The sequence below is a fragment of the Cebus imitator genome, unplaced genomic scaffold (assembly GCF_001604975.1).
Source record: "Cebus imitator isolate Cc_AM_T3 unplaced genomic scaffold, Cebus_imitator-1.0 Scaffold33, whole genome shotgun sequence".
Taxonomy (NCBI): Eukaryota; Metazoa; Chordata; class Mammalia; order Primates; family Cebidae; genus Cebus; species Cebus imitator.
Genome location: NW_016107348.1, coordinates 121,950 through 135,814, shown reverse-complemented (window position 1 = coordinate 135,814; position 13,865 = coordinate 121,950). Strand labels below are relative to the sequence as shown.

At 44.3% G+C, this 13,865-nt stretch overlaps 1 protein-coding gene across 2 annotated transcripts in view; it reads right to left on the bottom strand.

The window, feature by feature from the left end:
• Positions 1–12,116, bottom strand: part of FAM20B (FAM20B glycosaminoglycan xylosylkinase) — a 50,889-nt gene extending 38,773 nt beyond the window's left edge. Inside the window, exon 1 of one of the 2 annotated variants that reach the window (XM_037737048.1) lies at positions 12,062–12,116. The gene's annotated coding sequence lies outside the window, so the exon portion shown is untranslated. Of the gene's footprint in view, positions 1–11,825; positions 12,028–12,061 lie in introns of those variants that run through there. The other variant, XM_017524420.2, reaches the window with a different exon arrangement.
• Positions 12,117–13,865: the final 1,749 nt, after the last annotated feature.

Genomic DNA, 13,865 nt, shown 5'->3' with positions numbered 1-13,865 from the left:
AAAAAAAAAAAAAAAAAAACTAAACAAGTTTTCATGTTTGTGATTACAGTCACCACATCCCGGTAGAACCAGTAAGACTGCAATTTGTCATTGTTCTTTACAACTGTCTTTCATTTCCACAGCCACCAACTTCAGTGCTCATCATCTTCTTTGGGACCACAGAAAGAACTGATGCCTGGGCCTCCAGGTTCTCCAATCCAGCCTAGATAATGCAGCCAAAATCATTTTTCGAATCACTCAACCACTTTTGATTGTAGATTCCTTGGCAAGGCATTAAAGCGGTATCCTAAATGGCTTCCAAGCTAGACATTACTCCCATTGTTCCTCTTCTCAGCTTTAGCCACAATGAATCAACTGAACATGCCATGGTCCTCCTCCTGATGTGCAGGTGCCCTTTGCTTCTGTCATTCCTTACACAGTAGTCTCTCAAAATTTCTCTTTCTCTTACCTTTTCTTCCAATCTCCTCCCAATAAAGTCTAAGTCTTCTTTCATGGCTCATCCCCAAGGCCCATCTCTAAGGCAATTTTTGGTCCCTCCTCACACTCTTAAAGTAACTTCTCCCTCCTTTTGGCCGGTACTTAACTATATTCTGCCTTGTATAATAGCTTATTGTATATGGTTCTTAATTATCCTTTCAGAATCTTGGCTCCTTAGAATGATCCCCTTCACTCCTTTATGTGTGAGAGAGAAGAAAGTATCCAAGACAGGGTTTCCATGCCATATGCTCTTCCTATTTTATTTGGAATAAGGAGCATACTATATTCTGCAAACTGGATTTTTCCAAAGATTCCCCATTTCAGACACTAAGGAAATAAAAGCAAATTCACTGGGTATATTCCAAACTATTCACGAAAACCTCACTAACATTCCCAGAAGAGTGTGCCTGCTCTATTTCACATCCTCAGCTCCTCCTATAAATGCTTCAAACAGTGCAACAATGTCCAGTTATACATGGTCATTTATTTTAATGTTTCTGTTATGCAGAACAGAAACTACTTCAAAGAGCAAATAAGCTCAAGGTAATAACATAACTTTAAAAAACGTTTTAAATATAAAAAAGGCAGTACAAATGGCATATCTGTAAATAGTTTTCACATGGAAAGCTGGCATAAACTCCCAGCCTGGAGTTCTGGAAAGTAGACCTTTATAAGGAATTTTCCTACTGAACTCTGGTTTCACCCTTAGCTCCATTAGCTACATGGCACTTGCTACAAAGGCTAATTTACTTATTTACTTTCTTTTTTTATTTTGAGACAGAGTCTCGTTCTGTCACCCAGGCTGGAGTGCAGTGGTGCTATCTCAGCTCTCTGAGATAACCTCCACCTCCTGGGTTCAAGTGATTTTCCTGCCTCAGCCTCCTGAGTAACTGGGATTACAGGCATATGCCACCAGCCCCGGCTAATTTTGTATTTTTAGTAGAGATGGGATTTCTCCATGTTGGTCAGGCTGGTCTCAAACTCCTGACCTCAGGTGATCTGCCTGCCCTGGCCTCCCAAAATGCTGGAATTACAGGTGTGAACCACCACCCCCTGCCTAATTTTTGTATTTAGTAGAGATGGGATTTTGCCATGTTGGCCAGGTTAGTCTCAAATTCCTGACTCAAGTGATCTGCCCACCTTGGCCTCCCAAAGTGCTGGGCTTAGAGGCATGAGCCACCATGCCCCACCAGCTAATTCACTTTCATTCTACACACACACACACACACACACACACACACTCACCTCACTCTCTCTCTCTTTTTCTCTCTCTGTCTCTCTCTCATCCTACTCATTTTATAAATACTGTCTAAAGACAAACTTAAGACTACGAAGTTGTTTTGAGAGAACGGATATAGATTCCACGGAAAAAAAGTGAGGTCTTAATGTGAAGTCTTCTTTCAAGAATCTCTTCTCTGGTCTGTGCCCCCAAGATGACAAAGAAAAGAAGGAACAAAGGTCATGACAAAAGGGCCACAGCCACAGCTATTCGCTGCAGGAACTGTGCCCGATGAGCGCCCAAGGACAAGGCCATTAAGCAATTCCTCATTTGAAACATAGTGGAGGCCACAGCAGTCAGCGACATTTCTGAAGTGAGCGTCCCTTCGATGCCTATGTGCTTCCTAAGCTGTAGGTGAAGCTACGTTATTGTGTGAGTTGTGCAATTTACAGCAAAGTAGCCAGGAATCAATCTCATGAAGCCCTCAAGGACCGAACACCCCTACCCCGATTTAGACCTGCGGGTGCTGCCCCATGACCCCCACCAAAGCCTGTGAAAGAAGCTGAGTCCTTAAAGACTGAAGATAGACTATTCTCTGCAGAAAAATGAAATGGAAATTGTACTTAAAAAAAAAAAAATCTGCTGATGGTGGAAGAATATATACAGAAAAGCATGTTGTCATGGGGGTCTACAAATCATGTGATAAATCTCAGTGTTTGTGGCTGCTGAGGAACAGGAGAACACCTGGCCTTAACACTTACTACCTTACTAGAGAGTCCTGCAAGCCACCAATGAGATTCCAAGCCTTATTAGAAGTGTCCCCTTGAATTGCCCTCTGATTAAGTGACAGCCTCAGACTACTACTTCTGAGGTCATAGAGAAAAAATACCAAACTCTGCTCATAGCAACCAAAAGTGAAAGTTGTGGTAAAAGTAACTGTAAGTTTCACTTATTGTGTTTCTAATTTAATGGTCAAATTAGGTTCTTATGACTGAAGCAGAATGTAACATGCCTTGTAAACGTAAAGTACCACAAGGCAAATGCTCAGTACGAATGTTTCATGCAGAGGACTAGTAACAAAGGAGATCTGAGGCAATGGGGTGGGATTTCTTAACTAGTATAGAATTATATTTATGCACACAATGTCTCTGCCCTTGATCCTGAGTATGAACTACAAAGAACCCTTTACAAAATTCTTTGGTAATCGTTGGTTTCAGTAAAATTCTGAAGGTTTGGTGAGTATAGGAGGTAAGACTTGAATCTGAGTTTTCTTGTTGATTGTCTCCAAAGACAGACACTAACAATTTCTCCTATCAAGAGGTGGAGTCAGGGCCAAACACGGTGGTTCACACCTATAATCCTAGCACTTTGGGGGGCTGAGGCAGAATGATCTCCTGAGCCCAGATATTCAAGACCAGCCTGGGTAACATAGCAAGACCCTGTCTCTATTATTAAAAAAAAAAAAAAAGAGAGAAAGAGAGAGAGAGAGAGAAAGAGAGGTGGAGTCTGTTTTTCCTCCGCCTGAATCTGGGCTGGCTTTGAAACTTGCTTTGACAATAGAATGCTGTGGAAGTGACTGTGTGCCAGTTCTGGGCCTATGCCTTCAGAGGCCTGGCAGCTTCCACTTTCACTTTTTTGGGGATCTAGCTAACATGTAAAGAAGCTCAGTCTAGACTACCAAATGGCAAGTGATCTATATGGAGGGAGAGGTCCAGCCAACCCTTTGCTATTCTGGTCACCCCAGCTGAAGTGCCAGACATGGACATGACACTTTCAAGGGCATTCCAGTCCCAGCTGCGGTCCAGTAGAATATAGTCACTGTTGTGACCCCAGCCTATACCATGTGGGCAGGAACATGTGAGACCAGATGACCTACATAATTATTAGAAACAATAAATCACTGTCTTAAGCTACTGTTATTTTGAGGTAGTTTGTAAAACCCAACATTCTCCTATCTGTTCTGCCCCTACCAACTCCTTTTGGGGATGCTAAAAATACCGGGGAGGAGATGTAGGGAAATAAACTGTGTGACTAAAACCAATTCTCTCAGGGAGGGGATAATCATTAAACTAACCATTAAGTACAAATAAAAGTTGAACTGATAAATTGTTAGGTCATATCTGTAAATGATTATTAATGGCTTCTATGGAGCAATATGCTAATTATGAAAGTTATATTTATTTTTTTCTGTCTTCATTGTATATATTTAGAAAGATACAGAATTAACAAGGTCTCTTAAAGGTACCACAAGAAGAAACAGATTCTCAACTGGATCATTTACTAAAATCCACTTGCAAACTTCAGAGCCCCACTTAGACTTATGCAGAGCAATCAAGGCTAACCTCACACATTCACACATCGACACATGTCCAGTTTATAAAGCCTAACTTTTGTACTGCAGCCAAAACATAAATAGCAAAAAATCACATCCTTTAGCATCAAAAAAGTTAGACACATACACACTTTTACCGTGGGCTAAGTCTTGTATACTGCCCTTTTGATTTTTAACTAGCAGTGACAACAGGGCATTGTGCATGTTATTATTAGCTGTCATGAGTTTACATCCCCTGTTCCCTGGAAATAAATGTAGTCTCTCCTGATGAGTAGTGGCAGTGATAAGTAAAATTAAGAGCCTTTAGAAAGCTTTTAATATAGTATGACAGTCAAGACCTCCAGAGAGGCAAAACCTCCAATATTAAATAGCATTAAGTGTTTATTATCTCAGTAAATGCTGAGTACCCCTGGAAAACCAGCCCACTCCTGCTTTGCTGCCTGCTGCCTGACACAACAGCATGCTATTCTTCCTTTCATCTTCACATGAGGGTCTTCAACTAAAAATAAAAACTAATACCAAGTCATAGCATTAATCAGTATCTATATATATGTTTCTTCCTTTCTTTGCTAATTCTCCATTTAATAAATAGTTTCTCAATTCACCTTCTTATTTTAAATATAAGATCTCTGTAGCAGAGGGGTTAAAAGTGTGTCTTCTGGGTTCAGAATGCTTGGGCCTGGATGCTTCCTTTATCACCTAATGTGGGTCTTGGGAAAGAGATTTAACTTCTGATCTCTCTGGGTCTTGGATTCTGCATATTTTAATGAAACAGGAATACTATTACCTAACTTAGAGGGTCATTAAAAATGAATGAGCCAGCTATTCAGGAGAGTGAGGTGGGAGAATGGCTTGACCCCGGGAGGTGGAGGCTGCAGTGAGCCAAGATCACACCACTGCACTCCAGCCTGGGCAACAGAGTGATATCCTGTCTCAAAAAAAAAAAAAAAAAAAGAATGAGATCTCTACATGTATTGTGCTAAGATTAGTGCCTGGATGACCCACAGTAATCACCTGCTAGTCATTATCACTATATCAAAAATCCAAAGATAACCTCCTGAGAGGAGAAAAATGACAAAGAAAATCCTCACTGGATTCAATATACCATAATGTTGCCTTCTCAGTTACATAATCAGGAGCCAAATACACACATTGTATCACTAAGAGTTTAGTAGTAATTAGTAGCCTTGTATTTCTGAACCAAATCCTTTCCTAAATTTGAGAGGTAGATAAGACTATGCAAATAGATATCTTCAAAGTGAGTGTCATGTGTAGCAGAAGACTGGGAAGTTGCCACTAATTTGATCAACCTGTTTCTCTTCTCTACAAAGTTCAATTCTACCATATTCAAAGTAACTGAAACAGATGGGAACCATGAACTTATCTTACCTCACAAAAAAGGCTAAAATAGAATGCCTTTCACAACTGTTTCAGTTTGGATAATCAGTTCTGTGTTTTAAAGATGACAGCTTTTCAGGTGCTAAAGCCCTAAAGATAAGCCTTAAGAGTAACTTAAAAGTACAGGTATAGAAAATGTAATTCTCGCATAATCCAAATTGGTCCAAGTGTCAGGTTTTCCTTACTGTTTTCACTTCCACTTAAACATTTATTTACATCTGTAAACTCAGAATCCCTTACGTGAAATTCTGCAGCAAGTTCGCCCTGAAGGAAGGCAACTAAAACCATCACCAGGCATTAATGAAGCATTAAGGTAGCCTTTCTTGCTGGATGTGAAAGTAAAAATGAAATAGGCAATAACTGAATAATTTCAATAAGTGAACTGAAAAAAATTCAATCCCTGCAACCTGTCCCATTTAACCCTTGATTTAGGGCAACGCTCTTCCTTGAAAAAGAAAAAGAGCCGGGCGCGGTGGCTCAAGCCTGTAATCCCAGCACTTTGGGAGGCCGAGGCGGGTGGATCACGAGGTCAAGAGATCGAGACCATCCTGGTCAACATGGTGAAACCCCGTCTCTACTAAAAATACAAAAAATTAGCTGGGCATGGTGGTGCGTGCCTGTAATCCCAGCTACTCAGGAGGCTGAGGCAGGAGAATTGCCTGAACCCAGGAGGCGAGGTTGCGGTGAGCCGAGATCGCGCCATTGCACTCCAGCCTGGATAACAAGAGCGAAACTCCGTCTCAAAAAAAAAAAGAAAAAGAAAAAAATTTTAGCTTATACTGCTGGTGAGCTTTGTTCTAAAAAACCAACACACACAGTGATCTTGACACTATGTGGAAATGAGTAACAATTTGCATTTTACTTTAAATGAGCCAGGTACAATGAAGCTTCCCAAGTTCCAGGTATTTCACAGATCAATTGTCAGTATAGAACCACCACTTAAGGCTAGATTACAGAATCTAATTTCTGTATAGTATTGAAATATGGAATTGCAAATAATATAACACTTTCCTTCAACTTTTCATATGCTTTTCATCTTTAGTGTTCAATTCACTACAGCTCTTAGGAAACCACATAAACTTTATACAACAATAGACCTCGCATTTTTAGCCTTGTGTTCTATGGTACGTCAAGCTGGCGGCCCACACAGGCGATCACTTTCAGAAACAGTAGAACCTCAAACAGGTCTGTGCTGAAATGATGGTTAGGTGGCTCCAGGCATGATCCCTCTGTGTAATATGAACACACACACACACACTTTTTTTTTTTTTTTTTTGGCACACCTGTCTCTTCTAAGATATTGTGAGTTTTTGAGGATGGGATAGGTTTTACTCACACTTTGTACTTCCAAGAAACTTGGCACAGTGCAGGGCATATAAGCGGTATCTGATAAATGTTTGTGGAGTAAAAGGAGAAAAAGGCAAGGGAGAAAGATCTTTAGGGTTGTAAGAGTATCTTCTAAACTGGCAACTCTCTGGTTTAAAGATTGCTTCTTCCAGAGACATAGGAAAATAAGTCCTATAATGAATTCAAATATACAGTATATAAAGGATGCAGAAATATCGAATATGTATACCAATTATATACACTCAAGTTAAAATTGCCACCTTCTGTATATCCTGCTTCCACCTTTCAAGGCCACCACTATTGCCAACCTGGTTCCCAGTACTGGCTGGGACTGGGAGTAAAGACAACCTGGAAATGCTAAAAGGAAGAAAGGAGATTGTTGTCTAAGACACTGCCCAAGGATGATACAAGACAGGGCTGAAATCAGATCTTCAAGTATTATTGGCAGTGCTTTTTGAAACGAACCAACACTAGTAAGTACTTCCGTATTATTTTGTTTTTTTTCTACAGAAAGAACTACAGGAACATAAATGCACCTATACAGAGCACAAGTTCACTATCTACATCAATGATAAGAAACAGACAAAAAGGTCTCTGGGCAGCAAAAACAGTGTTACAAAGTTCATACCCCAATACTCAGAGAAGAGCAGGTAGAACGTAACAAAGCCTATTTAGCTGTTTTACATTCAATGTCAGGAAGCTCCTACTCCACAGATAAGAAGCCCCAAATTTAAAAGAGGGCAGCAGGGATACTAACAGTAGCAAAAGGGCAGCTTTCCACCACTGAAAGAAGACACAGACTGACTACTGAATCTGACTCAAATAAAGTCAATAATTCAAAAAGCAGAGAGGACAGCAACCTACATTTTTCAATCATCTCAAAGCCTCACTCAATTACTGCCAGTACGCTAGTAATCATAACCAAAGCATATAATACACTGTAAAAAATTTCCCACAAAAGGTATAGCTCAAATAAAATGTTCACATATAATACCTTATTTCCCAATAACATTAGGTAAATGAGGCATTGCTAGTATATTAAGCAGAAAGTTAACATTTGAGAGCAGGGAATGATAGACTTCACTGCCTCCCTCCGGACTTAGTTCTGTCCTCTATACACGTTCGTAATTTCATATTCCTTGGCCAGCCTTTATAATATGCCCAAGTTGGCACGCTCTTCTCTAAATCGGGTTATCTTGTCAGAAAGTATAGACCTTAAAAACACACCAAAGCTCAAGGTCTTTTCTGCATCAGCTTACATTTTTCTTATCTCATACTGGGATGACAGATGCACATCCTAGATTCTTTACGTCCAGAGATAGGCATTTTTTCTTTTGTTTTTGGTAAGAAAGACCAAATCAGAAGTGAGATCTCTGCATTATGTTCTCTTCTAGGCAGTTCAAACAGTCATGTTAACATTATAAGTTAGTCAGAAGTAGGGCCGGGCATGGTGGCTTACGCCTGTAATCCCAGCACTTTGGGAGGCCGAGGCGGGTGGATCACCTGAGGTCAGGAGTTTGAGACCAGCCTGACCAACATGGTGAAACCCCATTTCTAAAAAAAAAAAAAGAGTCAGAAGCTGGTTTCAATAGCAAAGTAAGCTCCTGTTCTGCAGCCCAGGCCCATGTTAATGAATTCATTAGTACTTAGGGTTACACAGGCAGCTGAAGAAAGGAAAACAGGAAGATACATGTAGGGGTAGAAAAAGGAACTGAGGCCAGGCGCGGTGGCTCACGCCTGTAATCCCAGCACTTTGGGAGGCCGAGGCGGGTGGATCACGAGGTCAAGAGATCGAGATCATCCTGGTCAACACGGTGAAACCCTGTCTCTACTAAAAATACAAAAAATCAGCTGGGCATGATGGCGCGTGCCTGTAATCCCAGCTACTCAGGAGGCTGAGGCAGGGGAATTGCTTGAACCCAGGAGGTGGAGGTTGCGGTGAGCCGAGATTGCGCCATTGCACTCCAGCCTGGGTAACAAGAGCCAAACTCCGTCTCAAAAAAAAAAAAAAAAGAAAAAGGAACTGCTGGAGAAATATTCTAAGAAGGGATAACTCCCCTCTTCCTCCTGCAAAATAAGGGACAAGGGCATTCAGGGTCAGTTCTATTGGCATGGCCATTAACAAGAGCTCTAGGTTCTTCTATGCAAAAACACTGGCTATCAATCCAGCTGCCCAATTAGCCTAGCCAGAGCAGGCTGCAGGAGCAAGTTTGTGAAGCTCCACCTGACTGCAACCTGCACAGGCTACTCCCAGGCTGCAGGTAGCTTAGAACACCATACAATCACAGAAGCAAATACACCTCAATAGCACATTTTGAACAGTAATCTGAAAAACGTTTTCTAGGCTTTTTTTTTCTTTTGACAAAAAGAGGGACTAAACAATTTGGTAATACAGAATATTTCCCCTTCCCTCATACTGTTTTCCATGTATTCATCCAACTGACACTGATAAATATTTCTTGTACACCTTCTACAAACAGGCACTGTTAGGTGCAGAGAGAAAAGTACACAGATTATCATAAGGATTACAACAAACTGTAGGGCCTCATTATAACTGTGCTCCCCAACCCAATCCATAAAACCACATGGCACTTAGTCCCAGAAGGACCAGACATTCAGATCCAGAAGCCTGTCTTTTTTTTTCTTTGAGATGGACTCACTCTGTAACTAGGGTGGAGTGCAGTGGTGTGATCTCAGCTCACTGCAACCTCCACCTCCCGAGTTCAAGGGATTCTCCTGCCTCAGCTTCCTGTGTAGCTGGAACTACAGGTGCACGCCACCAAGCACAGCTAATTTTTGTATTTTTAGTAGAGATGGGGTTTCATCATGTTGGCCAGGATGGTCTCAATCTCTTGACCTCATGATCTGCCCACTTTGGCCTCCCAAAGGGCTGCGAATACAGGTGTGAGCCCCCTGCCCTGCTGTTTCCTTTTAATGGTTTGCAACTGTGACCACAGAATACAAAGAACAGCCTCCTGCTTCTGTTATGAGATTGCGGCAATCAAGAGACAACCTCTTTTAAAAAGTTATCAATTCAAGAGCTGAAGTATCTGGCTTTAGGGTTTTACACCAATGAAATGACAGTAACACAAAGTGTAGGAAGCTGAAGTCTGCCCTGAAGGTAAAGAAACAGAAAATCTCATTTAGGAATTTAAAATTCAGCAGAGATAAAAAGCAGAAACTTGAATGCTGTGTGAAAGGGTTGGAATCTACAAATGGAAATCAAGAGAATAAACTAAAAAGGAATTACCAATTTAACATAATTCTATGACATAAAGGATTATAAAAATAAAGATGATAGAAACAGTGATGTGTTTGTTCTCTAATCTTAAGAACCAAAACCAAAAGCAGGGCATGTGTTTTCTAGGTTCCATTCATTCACCAAAACATAGCTATTGTCGTACTAGTTCTAGAGAAATGAATAGGGCCTATTGGTGTCACATTTTCACCAGCCAGAGAAGAAATGCTGTGAACTCCAAGATTTCTTGACCGGTCTTTTACCTGTATCCATATTTATCACTGCACTTTATCATGAGTGAGGCTCAGAGCCTGAATTATTATACTTGTGTGTGCCTTTTTATTCTCCTTTGATAAGCAATTTCCAATGGAAAGGGCCTCCTGCTGATTCCATTGTACCATTCTAGGGGCCAAAGTCCAACATCTTTGCGAACGTTAGAAAAGTTATTAATAGACAACATTGATTTTCAATCTCCCTGAGATCGGCTATGGCTCTGGGAAAATAATTTAGCATCTTTACCACTTGTACCTCAGTTTCTCAAAGACAAGTCGTGATAATAAATTTTATGTGAGGAAGTGCTCTAAGCTTAGCTCAAAGGTCCTGCATAAACTCAAGTAATGCTTGTAATACATAAACAAGCTAAAATCTGTAACCCGATTTTTAGAAATCAACACCAGTGAAATTTGTGCAAGAATTTACAACGCAAGGATAGGCGTGGCCAGTAAATGGCAATCTTAACTTTACCAGATTATAGATTTAAAAAGTCCTACAATTTGAAAGCTAAAAAAAAAAACCCCACATTCCTACTTCCCTTCCAAGTGAGAAAAAACCTTCAGAGGGAAGCTGGCTGGGTGGGGAAGATACTGATATCTGGCACTAGACTCAAGTTGCAATACCAAGCAACTCTCATTTTCCCAAATTAGAAACTCCTTTCCCATCCCAATGATGGTATGGCCTTTAAAAGGACTAATAATTCCATAAAGACTAACCAAGCCCTGTTTTCCCTACTTTCCCTCCAATCCATCCTTCTACCCCTTCATTTCCTATCCAGAGACTGGCAGGTAACAGAAGCCAGATCAGAACGAACCCACAATCAAGGACGCAGCTCGACAACTGTTCACATTCATCATTAAGGGCAACCTATCGGTCAGCTCTTAATCTCGGGGCCGTCACACCCGGAAATGCAATCTCAAGCGCAGCCCACTGAGGGTTAACACAGCATTCCTTAAGTTGTGCCCTTCTGCGAGCGCCCCGCGCAGGACCCCAGGAGACCAAGGGCCCCGGGCACAGTTGCCCCGCCTCCTGCCTCCGGCCTGCAGGTCACTCGCCCACGAGGCGGGCCCAGCAGAGACCCCGCGAGGGCGCGCTCCCTGGGCTGCCGCAGCGGGCACTCGAGGGAACACAAGAGGGGCACTGGGGCCAGTCGCCTCTGGGGACCGCGCAAGGGGTCGAGGGACGGTCCCTAGAAGGACCCCGGACAGCCTGAGGCAGCCCCACGTAGGGCCCGCGCCTCAGGTGGGCCAGGGAGGCGGCTGCCGAGGCCGCGTCCCTACAGCCGCGACCGCACGCAGGAATGCGCGGCTCGGGCGGGTCTCCCAGGCAGCCTCGGGCCCTCGCCCGAGACCCACCCGCGGCCACTCCGGGACGACTCAGGGAACCGGTGCCCGGCCCCTCAGGGAGGCGCCCCGCCCCCAGGCGGCCCCAGCCCGGCGCGCGCCACGCACCGCGCCCCGCCCGCGTGCCGGTCCGCGTTTTCCCGCCCGCCGCACCGGGGGCGGGGGTCGCGCGCCCTCCCCCGCCCCCACGCCACTCACCTGTCGGGCCCTAGGCTCGCTCCATGGCCGCCCGCGCGGTGCGGTGCCGCGCGGCCCCGGCCGCCCCCGCCGCCTCCGGGGAGGGGCAGCCCCACGCCGCGCTCACCGCCCCCAGCCGCCGCCGCCACTGCGGCTCCCGCCCACCCCCGGCCCGGCCATTCCCAGGCCACCTCTCCCCGCGCTGAGCGGCAGTCCCACACCCACCCCCCGCCTCCGCGGCCCCTGGCTGTTGGTACCGTCCTAGCGTAACGCCTGCCCCGCGGCCAATCCCAGCGCTCGCTCGGCGCGGCCCCGCCCCCGCCCCGGTAGGCGGCCTCTACTGGACCCGCTCCGGACGGCCCCCCTTAACCCCTTCCGAGCCGGGTGCGCCAGCTTAACTCTCTCGGCGCCGGCCCTGGTCTCTACTCCTCCGGGCCGCGCCGCGCTGGCAGGATTACATGAACTGGCCTCTCACTTCTCGCTTCCTTCCGTCTTTTCCGTCTTTCTTTTTTTTTTTTCTTTTTCTTTTTTCTCCATTTCCCACCCCGTCTTCGCGTTTTCTTCTCTGCTTTTCTTAGGTAGGTAGGCAGCAGGACTGGAGAGTTGCAGTCCCCTGGGTCAAGTTCTGTTTGTGAGCAGCATCTTCCCTCCTCCTTTTGCCTTTTTAATTTGCCTTGACTTCTGCAGGGAGGTTCTGCCTATCTAAATGTATCCCCCGCCTCTTTTGCCCAGGAAGAAGGCTAGCTTCCCCACACTGAGTGCAAATGGCTCTTTCTTCGGGCCAGAGCAGAGCGTCCTGCTACATGCTTTCAGAAGCATCTCACAAAATTATGATTCATTGGTTGCAAGATTAATCGTTTTACAACTGTCTTTTGCTAAGGACCGTAAGCCCCATGAGGGCAGGTCAGTCGCCCCTGGGTCTCCAATGCCCGACCACAGTGCACCCAATGGGCGCGGATAAATGGTGTGAATGAAAGATTCTCCCTTTTGTTTGCTTTCCACTGACTTTATACAAAGCTGCCACTGTGTCCATCCATTTATTCACCATATACTAAAACGCGGACTTAGTGTGCCTGAACCTAAAATATAATGCAGGTTGCTCCGTGGGATAAGATGCGTGATGGAGAAAGACTGAGTTGACACTTTTTCTTCAGGCCAAATAGTTCGATCAGTAAGGTGTATTGGGCAGAATTCTTCCTTATTTGCTGTATGATACAGGATGTACCAGTTAACTTCGCTGAGCGTCAGTTTCCTTATCTGGAAAATGGGAGTTAATCACAGCACCTAGTTCACAGGGTTGTTGTGAGGATTCCGTTAGGAGATGTGTGGGGAAAGTACACTAAGATTATTGTGTAGGATTAGCTGTTGTTCATCTATGTATTTACTGAGCATTTACTATCAGGAGATCCTAGAGAAATAATTGGGCTTGACACCCGTTCCCGACACTGTAGTTAGGGAGGCAGCATTAATCACTGCAGGAGGCGTACAGTCAAATGCAGAAGGCATTGTATCAGCCTTTTGCTGCGTGTAGCTGAAAAGGTTTGGAGGTCGTTTTCTGGCCAGGGAATACATAATTCTTGGGGAAATGAGCAGGATGATAATGAGAATCTACCTTATTTTCCTGCACAGAAAGATCGGTCTGCTTGCAGTTAGCTAATCTTCCTGAACCTTGCTCACTACATCAGGAGATCATAAAGCAAAAGGGTAAATCAACAGTTCCTTTAAGACACTTTACCCAAAAGGATTCTCCTTTCTTGCCCGTAACTCTGACAAGGACAGTGAGGGTGAACGCTCCAGCTGTCATTGTTCAGGAAAAGGCCAGCTTATCCTGCAGCCTCAGCTTCCTGGGCGGATGATCCCTTCTGCCTTCAAGGATTTTCAGGTGGGGGCAGGGGGCAGTCATTGCCTCTCCAAGCAACCGACTTCAGTGCTCAATTTTGCATCCATCTATCCATCCCACGTACTGCAGGACAGACACACTTCCTCGTTTTCTGTCCTCAGAGGAGGAGAGCCATGGGTTCAGGGCCTCTCTGTGAAAGGTTTTCGGATGACAAAATTGTT